A 12701-nucleotide genomic window follows, 5' to 3' on the forward strand; every position below is an offset into this window, starting at 1 on the left:
TGCAGTAATGTGACATCACTGGGTGTCGTAAAAGGGGCTACGCATCGATAGTAGAAACATTGATCGGCAACCCTCTGATTGGTCGGCGAAAATGTCGAAGGAGTGCGCTCGGCTCGGTATTTTTCGTCAGCAGAGCAAGAACTCCTGAGTGAGGGATTTCAGAGTTTAATCAGAACGCAAGGGAACACTGCAAAGGCTGCAAAAGCAAGGAGAGAGGGCTGGCAGAAAGTTGCTGACAAATTAAACTCGTAAGTAATTTAATAATAATAATAATAATAATGGATTGGATTGATATAGCGCTTTTCAAGGCACCCAAAGCGCTTTACAATGCCACTATTCATTCACTCTCACATTCACACACTGGTGGAGGCAGCTACGGTTGTAGCCACAGCTGCCCTGGTGCAGACTGACAGAAGCGAGGCTGCCATATCGCGCCATCGGCCCCTCTGGCCAACACCAGTAGGCGGTAGGGTAGATTTATTATATTACACTATATTATCCAATATTATATTACATTATATTATATTGTTATATTATATCCTCTTTCACATTAGAGCCACAACAGGACCCACTAGAACATGGGAACAAGTAAAAGTGAAATATAAGAATATTCTACAGAATGGTAATATTTATCACTTATATTGCTTTTCGTCTCTTGGAAAGAGACCCTGGAATACTCTGTTTGTTTGTTCATAACAGCAACCAAGAAAAGGGCAGAGGAAAAAAAGACAGGTGGTGGTCCTGCACCCCCTCGTCAACAAGTTGGTTAAGTAAATAATATCCTCACGGGAAAATCGATATCTCTCAATGAGCACACTGTCGCGCTGAGCTAAAGGATCCTGTCTGTCCCGCAATATATGCTGAATTCTGAGGACTCTCCTTATCAATCTTGCACCTTCCGCAATGGGTTGCTCGCGTAAACGGACAGGACATGGCTGCGACAGGCTTCCCAAATCCACCTTGGCTTTTATAGCCGTGGTCTCTCATCTTGATTACACGAAGTAATTTACAATTACTACTCTGAAATATGAATTACATCTGTAATAATCACATACATGTAATAGAATGTTAATAGTACATTTCCCTTTTTTAGGAAATGACCTGTATGTATCTGTGTGACATCAATAAAAGGATCAAGTGCTGCATTATCTTCAGTTACATTGATGTTATTTATTTATCGCTGTTGCTTTCGTATAAATGAAGCGGACATACCTGCGTGGCCGCGATCTAATCCTGTTTACATAAAGTAAACCTGCTCCCGAGCAGGTTTACGCTTACGGCTCTGTTGCTATGACAGCAAGTCCCGGATGAGCTTCGGGGAACCGAACGATCCAAGATCACGCGAAATCGTCAACAATCTAATCCAGCTAACTTACTTAGCGAGGTACGAAGAACAGGCCCCAGGTGTCAGGCTGTGATGTTCTCCTTTATAGTGGACAGAAATATTTGGAGTGGCACAAATAATTTGTGTGGCATCTTATTGAATAAAGAACAGCTGATTGTTCTGTAAATAGTTTGAAATGGTTATTTAAAAAAAAAGTGTAGAAAGTAAATGGCTGCAAATAACTTTATTCTTTGCAAAACTTGTGCATATGATTTTAAAATTGACAATTTACATTTGCATTTAAAGTTATGAAATATGATTCAATAAACATGTTTGTGGTTGTTACAGTAAAAAATATAACTTTTTCTATTTGGATGTTTTTTGTCTGATTTTAGATCAGTTGTGTTAATACAGTATATCAAAATGAAAACATAACTGTAAATTCAGACACGTGAGGTTGTGCTGAAAAGAATGATACCAAACAAGGCAAAGTAAATAGTTTTTAAGGGTAAAATGTGGAGGGAAAATCAAAAGCAGTTAAAAATGGACCCCATATGGTTAAACATTTTTTTAAAAGTAATGCAATAGTTACTTTTCAAGTAATTAATTACTTTTATAATCTTCTAACTCAGTTACTAACTCAGTTACTCTTTTGAAGAAGTAACTAGTAACTATAATTAATTACTTTTTCGAAAAGTAACTTGCCCAACACTGCTTATCCACAACTAGAAAACACAAGGAACAGCTCAGATAAAATAATTATAGTGGAAGATTTTAAGATTCATGTAGATGCTGAAAACAACAGACTCACTAGATGTCTTTCTGAAAGTGCTTCCTCCCTTGTGTTACAGCAGACCATTTGGGGTGTTTGAGGTGTGGACCTAAATGTAGACACAGGAGAGAGAGAGTAAGGTTTAAACAAAAGGCAAGCCTTTATTAATGCTGATATCATAAACAGAAAACAAGGCAAAGCGAGCTAGGGGAAAAAACTAAACTAAGACCTAAATTGAAACTAGTTTAACTATGAACACTGTAAAAACATGAACATGAATCTGAACAGGTGCATGAACCTGAACAGAAGATAAGATAAGATAAGATAACCTTTATTAGTCCCACACGTGGGAAATTTGTTTTGTCACAGCAGGAAGTGGACAGTGCAAAAGTTATGAGGCAAAAATTAGAATACAATAAGAATAAATACAGTACACAACTGTACAGAATAGAATAAAATAAAATACTATATACAGTAGAATAAAATAAAATAAATATACAATAAGATAAAAATAGAATACAAATACAAATACTATATACAACTGAGTAAAAATACAACGATGACAGAAAGGATTATTGCACTTAGTATTATTGCATATGTATGGATGTGTGTGCTTGATCAGTTAAAGTCTTTATTATGGAGTCTGACAGCAGTGGGGAGGAAAGACCTGCGAAATCTCTCCGTCCCACACCATGGGTGCCGCAGTCTCCCACTGAAGGAGCTGCTCAGTGCTGTCACAGTCTGCTGCATGGGGTGGGAGATGTTGTCCATCAGGGATGACAGCTTAGCCGCCGTTCTCCTGTCACTCACCACCTCCTGTTCAGTCTCTTCCTGTCCCCAGCAGAGATGCTGCCGCCCCAGCAGACCACGCGAAGTATAAAATAAACCTGAGGATTAGAGAGACATGACACAAGACAAAAATGCAACCCAACACTGACCAGAGGAAGACAGAGAACATAAAGACACAGAAGGGTAATTAGGGAAGACGAAATACCTGGGGAAACACAGCTGACACAAATGAACCTGAACACTACAGGGGAAGTACAACTAAACACACTGAACATGGAACACCAGACCCTTCAAAGTAAAGCAGGAAAGATAACGGAACATAGACAAGCTAGCTAGATAGCTAAAGATAGCTAAACTCTGATAAAACAGAAACTTTAATTATTGTTCCCGACCATATGATGTCAGAAATTAGGCAGCATATCAGCTTCTTAGAGCCTTCTGTAAAATCGAACAGTAGAACCCTCTGTGTCAAATTTGATAGCTCGATCTCAGTTATTAAATCTGATTTTTGTTCATTCTTTTGTGGCAGAGAAAAACCCGACTCAGAGTGGTCAAAACATTTATAATTCTTTATTCAATCATCTTCTGGAAGAGAGATACCTGCACAGCCCAAAGCCAGTTGCAAAACCCTAGCATTAGAAACCAAATATGTATATCATATCAGGTGTTAGTTTGGTCCTTTACACGTCACACATAGTTTCGATAAAAATAACTGTCATGGTCCTGGGTCGGTGACCCAGCGCTTTTAGTTTGTTATCATTTTCTAGATGATGATTGTTTAAGTTCTGTGTTATTTTCGATCTGCCTCTGAGTCTGTGTCTGTATCTGTCTGTCTATGGTGTCTCCCTATCTGTTTGTGAATCTGTCTGTTTAGTTCAATGTCTTGTCTGGTTCCATGTATCTGAGTTTCCTGTTTTATTGTGAAGGTCCGTGTCATATGTGAGTGTGATCAGTTTACGTTTCCCCTGTCCCGTCAGCCCAGATTCCTCCCAGCTGTGTTGCCCTCCTGTCTCTCAACCCCTGATTACTGGTGTGTGTATTTAAGCCCTGTGTGTTCTCCTGCCTGTTGCCGGTTCGTCTGTGTTCCTCCGTGTCAGTCTGTGTTCCTCCGTGTCAGTCTGTTACCCTGTGTTCCACGGTGTCCTGTTCCTCGTCTGCGTCTCTCTGCTATTCATCATCCGTTGTCATATGCTCCCAGGTCTGTTATTTTTAGTTCTCCCAGTTTAGGTGTCTTTAGTTGTTTGTTATGCCCCACTGTTTGTTTGCCACTACACCTCTGTAAATAAAACCACCGGTATCTCATCCACTGCCTGCATCTTGGGTCCTCCTTCTAAATCCACACGGCTCGCCTCGGCAGCCGTGACAATAACTTCTTCTGGCCTGAGTTGATGTGCGTGTGTGTGTGCTACTTAGTTCCGCTTTTTCTCCCTGTACTGGTTTCCTGTATTTTATTAATATGCCTCTGCATCTCTGCAGTAAACTTCCTGTTTTTTAAACTTCCCTAACTTAAGCCTCTGTTGCTAAGGCGACCTGTCACCCTCTGACCTAGTTCTCTCTCACAGCTGGCTTTGCTTTAAACTAGAGATGGCACGATACCACTTTTTTATGTCCGATACGATACCGATATCATAAATTTGGATATCTGCCAATACCGATATGAATCCGATATAATGTGTTTTAATCAACAAAACTGTTTTTTAAATATCTTGCTGCATTTTGTATAAGTTCATACTCAAGTTTAAAACAACAACTACACTAAAGCTATTCTGTTATACCTGTATGCAAAAAAACAAAAATTTCATAGTTCAGCAATACTGATCAATCTAATAAACTTAGACCTACACCATCCTCCCTATTCTGGTATTTTAAAGAGTACTTAGCGTAAATATTAAGCAACCTAACTAATAGGGTTCCAACTCCCAGCAACAACAAAAATAAATAAATAAAAAATAGGGAACCACCCCTCACGCTCCACCTCATGATGCTTAATCGACGTAATCAACCTTAATTTGATGCAGTGTGAAAAAAAAAATGCACAGAAATCAATTATTTTTCAAGAAATATTAAATAGATTCAACATCTTTCTTCAACAAAATTGCAGACTGCACAGATGGTACCTTCCCAAAGGTGTCACGGGTCTGGGTCCGTTGGACCCAGTATGTGGAGTTTCATGTTTTTGTTATTCCATGTTTGAGGTTATTATGTTTTGGTTTTAGTTTGCATCAGGGATTGTTTTCTTGTTCTCTTGTTGTGTTTATGATGATGATGATTATGATGTTTATTATTTGAGTTTCATGTTTAAGGATTTGTTCTCGGTTGTATCTCACGTTTAGTTTAGTTCAGGTTCCATGTGTCATTCTGTCTGTCTCTCAGTGTCAGGTCTGCGTCTTGGTGTGGTGTTCTCATTTCCTGTTTTATTGTGAAGGTCTGGGTCTCATGTGAGTGTGTTCAGTTTTACCTCTGTCTTGTCTTGTTGATCATTCCCAGCTGTGTCCACCACCTGTGTGTAATTCCCCTGTGTTTCTCTGGGTGTATTTAAGTCATGTCCTCCGTCATTGTAGTTGCTGGTCCGTCTGTGTATTCCACCCTGCCTCATCTGCGTTTCTACCATGTCTCACCCGTGTGTTCTCCCTGCTGTCCGCCGTTAGTCTCTTCTGGTCGTTCTCGTTAAGGTTTGTGCTCTGTAGTTTAGTTGATCCCAGTATAGTTTAGTTCTAGCTCCATTTGCCGTTTGTATTTACTTTCATGTTCAATAAACCACCTTTACACCTTCACGACTGCCTGCATTTGGATCCTCCTTCATTTCCTCCACACGGCTCACCTCACTCGCCGTGACAAAAGGAAGAAGTAGTATAGCTTACTAGGGTATATATATTAGACTTAATAGTCACTATATACAGTAATTGACTTCTATTCCTTTTACATCAAATTAAAATTTTGGATGTCAGATAATTATTTATTAAAAGCTAGACATTTTAAACGAGAATAAGAAAGAAAAGTATGTCTTTGTGCCCCCTTTTCCCTGTTAATGCTCTATCGGCCCCCCTGGCTAAACTTTGCTAGATCCGCCCCTGCACAGTTACCAGCGTCAGCTACTTAGAAAAAGATCCTCAAGTAGAAAGTAATATTAAATAAATTCTAACAACAGCTTATCAAGCTTAAACGTGCTGCTGTTGTTCAGCCGCTGGTTTCCTCTTTCTGGTGCAAAGTGGGCCAAAAACAAACAAGAGAGACGATCAGCTGATCATTAAGCAGTTTCATGATTGAAGTAGCAGCAAGAAGAGGCAGTCGCTTGTTAAGCTTAACACAGGAATGCTTTACAAACATTCAGAGATGGACTTACACACTTGCTTTACTTCTCTCAGCTATAACTTTGTCGGAGATGAAATGCCGGGTTGCTAGCGAAGCTCCAAATGCTATCCAGACCACCGACAGGTCCCGCATGCCACAGCCGTTCTATCACGTGATGCATACTGCTGCAACGTGCTAACGTTCTGAGGTGAGTTACGGCGTGTTGCAAGTTTTGTGAGGTGCTTTCGTGATATTTAATGGATCGGATTACATTTTTTATTTTTCTCCGATATCCAATCCAGTAATTTAGGTCAGTATCGGACCGATACCGATACGTAATATCGGATCGGTCCATCTCTACTTTAAACAGGCCTTTATTGTTAAAATACATAAAACAATATAATCAGAAAATAAGCACTAAGAACATATAATAATAATAATAATAATAATAATAATAATAATAATAATAATAATAATAATGGATTGGATTTATATAGTGCTTTTCAAGGCATCCAAAGCGCTTTACAATGCCACTATTCATTCACTCACACATTCACACACTAGTGGAGATAAGCTACGGTTGTAGCCACAGCTGCCCTGGGGCAGACTGACAGAAGCGAGGCTGCCATATTGCGCCATCGGCCCCTCTGGTCATGTTATTCTTTAACACAGTTAAGAATATTTCAAAACTCAGACTAATGGTGTTAAAGGCTGAACTTGAGATGATTCTTCATGCTTTTATTTCTTCCTGTGTGGATTATTGCAATGGTCCTTTTACTTGTTTTAACAAATCAGCTTTAAATCATCTTCAGACAGTGCAGCACAAATCTTAACAAGCACCAACAGAGAATCTCATATTATTCCAGTTTTAGCCTCCCTTTACTGGTTGCCTGTAAATTTTAGGTTTCATTTGAAAATTTTTGTTCTAAACTTTAGGGTCCCTGGTCAAGCTTCCCAATACATATCGACCTGCTGAAAGGTAATCAGAGACTGCTGGTAGCCACACGCCCTTGATTTAAAACTCGTGGTGATCGGGCCTTTCAGGAAGTGGCACCACAGTTGTGGAATACTCTTCGATTGTTTTTACGCTGTACTGACTCCATTGATTCTTTTAAAAAGCAGCTGAATGCATTTTTATATAGACAAGCTTTCAATTAATTTGTTATTTTTATGTTGTATTTTATTGTCATACATGTTGTATTTTCATTCTTTATATTTGTTGACATGAAGAAAAAAAATCCTTGTTATTAGTTGTTAATACTCCCACAGTTGGCTCATTTGTTCTAATTCCCTGTTTTTTCTGTGCCAGCCGGTCTACATGTGTATTGTGTTCCATGTTCATTATAAGTAAGTTCATTCCATGCATCATTAGTTAGACTAAGTTCAGCTGTGTAGTCACTGGTCTCTCATTATCATCCTCATCAGTCTGTGTATTTAACTCTTGTGTTTCCACTTGTTCACCGTCGTGTCATTGATGTTGTCACAGCCGTCATTCCTGTGTGTGTTTTTAGCCAGCCATCCAGCCAGTCATTCAGTCCGTCCTCCATTTCATGTTCTGTTCATCCACTCTCTATAATAAACACGGGCTTTAGTTTGTCACTCATCAACGAGGGGACTCGCCTGGCTCTGTGCAGGCCTCGGAGATGCCACGGTCCTCCACCAGCTGCCTCACCTGCATCGGAGCATTCGTCGCGGAGAGTGGGCGTCACTGGCCAAGCTTCGGCTGCTCACTCCCTCGCTGCCCCAATTCTCGCACGTCCGCCAGCTGCTTCTCTCACCAGACCTTCAACCTTGCCGTGCAACAACGGCTTCACCTCCCACCTTGGCTCTACGGAGGCTTCCTCGCTCAGCGGCTCAGCTGTTTCCACTCAGCGGTCCCACAGAGGGACAAAAGGACCCCCTGATGATCCTCTAATCGCCTGAGCCAAGGTGTGAAACTGGGTGTGGGTCCCAATCAGCCAGAGTTTCGGGTGAGCTCAATGTGAAACCTGGCCCCACCTTATCATGCGAATTCCTGAGGTCAGATGGCCCAGGATGTGAGTGGGCGTTAAGGCATCTGGGGGGGGGAATCAAAACTGGATTATAGATGGCAGAGAGTTGGTGTCGTAAACCACCGCCTCTGTTCAAAGATGGTCGCTCACAGTGGACATAAATGGCTTCTTTCACTCCTCTTTCAAACCATCTGTCCTCTCTGTCCAAAATGTGAACATTGGCATCCTCGAAAGAGTGACCTTTATCCTTGTCTGTGAAGGTTCTCAGTCATCCAGGTCATCATAGTCAAAGGAGCTTGCAAAGAAAAGCGTCTGGACTTCTTTAAGTTGCTTGAAGACGTTTCACCTCTCATCCGAGAAGCTTCTTCAATTCTAAGGTCAAATGGTGCAGGGTCCCAGATATAAACCTAGTGGGAGTATCCCCCCACAGAGGGACAAAAGGACCCCCTGATGATCCTCTAATCGCCTGAGCCAAGGTGTGAAACTGGGTGTGGGTCCAAATCAGCCAGAGTTTTGGGTGAGTTCATTGTGAAACCTGGCCCCACCTTATCATCGAATTCCTGAGATCAGATGGCCCAGGATGTGAGTGGGCGTTAAGGCGTCTGGGAAGGGAACTCAAAACTGGATTATAGATGGCAGAGAGTTGTCGTCATAAACCACCGCCTCTGTTCAAAACACAGACTTAACAATGTGGTGTATGCTGTACAGTGCAGCGAGGAATGCCCAGACCTCTACATTGGAGAGACCAAACAGCCACTTCACAAGCGCATGGCACAACACAGAAGAGCCACCTCCACAGGACAAGACTCAGCAGTCCATCTGCATCTTAAGGATAAAGGACACTCTTTCGAGGATGCCAATGTTCACATTTTGGACAGAGAGGACAGATGGTTTGAAAGAGGAGTGAAAGAAGCCATCTATGTCCACTGTGAGCGACCATCTTTGAACAGAGGCGGGGGTTTACGACACCAACTCTCTGCCATCTATAATCCAGTTTTGAGTTCCCTCCCCAGACCCCTTAACGCCCACTCACATCCTGGGCCATGTGGAACCTCAGGAATTCGCATTGGGACCTGGCTGATTGGGACCCACAACCCAAGCTTCTCGGATGAGAGGTGAAACGTCTTCAAGTAACTTAAAGAAGTCCAGACTCTTTTCTTTGCAAACTCCTTTGTCCTTTTTCCTTAAGATGCAGATGGACTGCTGAGTCTTGTCCTGTGGAGGTGGCTCTTCTATGTTGTGCCATGCGCTTGTGAAGTGGCTGTTTGGTCTCTCCAATGTAGAGGTCTGAGCATTCCTCGCTACACTGTACAGCATACACCACATTGTTAAGTTTGTGTTTAGGAGTTTTGTCTTTTGGGTGAACCAGTTTTTGTCTGAGCGTGTTGCTGGGTCTGAAATACACCAGGATTTCATGCTTTGAGAAAACTCTCCTGAGTTTTTCTGATACACAGGGGATACATAGGGGATGACAATGTTGTTGCGTCGCTCCCACTAGGTTTATATCTGGGACTCTCCACCATTTGACCTCAGAATTGAAGAAGCTTCTCGGATGAGAGGTGAAACGTCTTCAAGCAACTTAGTCCCAACGCTTTTCTTTGCAAGCTCCTTTGACTACGATGACCTGGATGACTGAGAACCTTCACAGACATAAGTCACAGAAACACATTCAGTTATCAGTTTCTCTTGTGGTGCTGGGTTTGTAGCCACATTTTGCATTTTGAACCTCGGTCTCTGTTGCTGGTGTGTGCGTCACATTTATAAACAGCTCATTGTGTCAGTGGCTTAACAGCATTCTGCAATTCAGAGAAGCATCATATCTGCAATTTTCATGAGTATTTAATGCAAATGATATTTGAGGAAGCAAAGTGCACTTCATGTAGCAACACTATCCTGGCACTGTTCACTGCTTGCTGTGACAAGAACAGTAGCTGGGCTAAGCATTGTACAGTGATGTTAGGATATTCTCTGTACTGTCCTGTAAAGGCTGAAGTAGCCAAAAATAAAAGTAAAATTAAATTAAAAAAAGACAGCATGTAAATTAAATTTTCTTCTGCAATTAAGCTGTTGTATTATGAGTATCTAACAGCATCTGTATGTAACCTGTTGTTTTTAGTTTATAACTCAATTTCCACTCATTCATTTTCTTGACTGCTTATCTAATTCAAGACAAATGGATCATCTGGTCACAGCTTTCACCAGGTGAGATCATCCAGACATCTATAATGTTTGATTTAAAGTTGGTTATTTTCTAGTTTGGTCTGTTGCACTTGATGAGGAAGACATTTTCATTTTTTATTGGCTACACGTTTTGCATATAGATTAATTTTCAGCCAGACAGCGTAAATATAGCAGCTCTGTTTTATTTACCATCAGCTCAGCTCTTCACTGACAATAGCTCTCTGAACAGCTCTCCAGACCGGACAGCAAACTTAGTGAGTACAACATGCTCATAATCCTTTATTTAGAAATGAAATTCACAGCAAATATTGAGCATAATGTTCCCCGTGCTTAAGACTGTAATGTGACATGATTCTACTTTACTGGATCAGTTAATCTAACATAGATCAATTTTTCTAAAACTGTAGCAGGACCGTTATGCCTCACTGTGTCTTGAGAGTTATTAGTGAGAGATAATTTACTTAGAAGATCTTTAAGTTAATCACATAGTAAACAGAAATATGTTGTAAAGTTAATTTGTAAATACAAATTATTTTTTGAAATGGTACTAATGTTTCAAACTTTCCTGTAAGAAACAACAGGAAATTTCAGTATTTTGAAAATGCTGTTTATAATTTTAATAATAAATTTATAACAATGCCTGAAATTTAGAGAGGAGACCACAATACCAGCTGCAGGAGAAAAACAAGCTCATAATACATGGCTACACAGTAAAACTGCATTGTGAGCTTTTTTGTAAAATAGCATTTTACAGTTGTCAGAGCCCCCTGTCCTCCCTAATAAAGGGGGTGATGCAGTACTCTCATCATTTAAGATGAGCCCTCTTCTCTGCTTTAAGATAACCACTCATGTTATCAGAGATGTTATCAGGGTTATAGAGTAAAGTCAAGTCCTCTTCGACACATTCATTTTTCCATCTCCCGATGGGGATATACAGACTCTCATATTGCCAGAAAAGCTCTGGTATCTTAGCAGGTTTCCTGTGGACCCATCCTCAAGATAGTATGGGCTAAAGATGGTACAGTAACTTCCTTTAGGACTTGAGTGGGACCCTAAAATCCCGTGTGAACTGGGTTCACTATTTGTGTAGTGAGAGTTTGTGAATATTTTTTACAATGGAATTTTATTTATTTAATGTCAAATGACAACAACAGTCACTTCAGGGAACTTAATGTAAGGTAAAGACAGTACTACATGTAAACTCCAACAAGTAGATGACCCGCTGTGAGCAAGCACTTTGGCAAAAGTGGGAAGGGGAAACTCTCTTTTAACAAGAAGAAACCTCTGGCAGAAGGTTGGAAAAAGAAAACAGTGGCTGGATAGGCTACTACTCAGTACTGAGCAGAGGCTTTTCATTGTTCTATTGATAGTTCCCACATGCTTTGCATTTAATCTCTCACCCTGTAGGCTGTTTTCCCAGTTTCTGCGCAAAAGACCAAAAAAGCTAGCATCAGGAATCACTGCATAGAAGCAGAAACACTTCTGACAATGTATTTTGTGGTATGAGGAATAATACGATTAATACCATTCAACTTCTCATCAGAACAGTTTCAGATATAATTTCAGAGATAATGTGTATTGTCTGTGAATCGACCATCTATACTAAATGATTTGTGATGAACTGGTGGCAACCTGTTAATATTTTATGTTTAAATTGTCTGTTTTGGTTGTGCTGATTATATCATTATTAAGACAGACTTTTCATTCATTTGAAAGCCTTGTCCACCCCAGCTGTAAAACTCAGAAACCAGTCTTACTTGTTATCATCTATCGTCCACCTGGGCCTTACACAGAGTTTCGGTCTGATTTCTCAGACTTTTTATCTGATTTAGTGCTCAACTCAGATAAAATAATTATTGTAGGTGTTCTCTGCAAAGCCAGAACATCTTACTATTCGTCCTATTATTCAACCTTGGAGTGATTTTTGACCAAGACATGTCCTTCAATGCACATATTAAACAAATATGCAGGACTGACTTCTTCCATTTGCACAACATCTTTAAAATTAGAAAATATCCTGTCTCAGAGTGACGCTGTAGAACTAGTTCATGCATTTATTACCTCCAGGCTGAACTACTGTAATTCATTATTATCAGGATGTCCAAAAAACTCGCTGAAAGCCTTCAGCTAATCCAAAATGCTGCAGCAAAAGTACTGACAGGGACTAGAAAGAGAGAGCATATTTCTCCTGTTTTGGCTTCCCTTCATTGGCTTCCTGTTAAATCCAGAATTGAATTCAAAATCCTGCTCCTCACATACAAGGTCTTAAATAATCAGGCCCCATCTTATCTTAATGACCTTGTAGTACCATATCACCCTATTAGAGCACTTCGCTCTCGCACTGCAGGCCTAC

This window comes from Aulonocara stuartgranti (assembly GCF_965226115.1).
Source record: "Aulonocara stuartgranti genome assembly, chromosome: 3".
In the NCBI taxonomy this organism is placed as follows: domain Eukaryota; kingdom Metazoa; phylum Chordata; class Actinopteri; order Cichliformes; family Cichlidae; genus Aulonocara; species Aulonocara stuartgranti.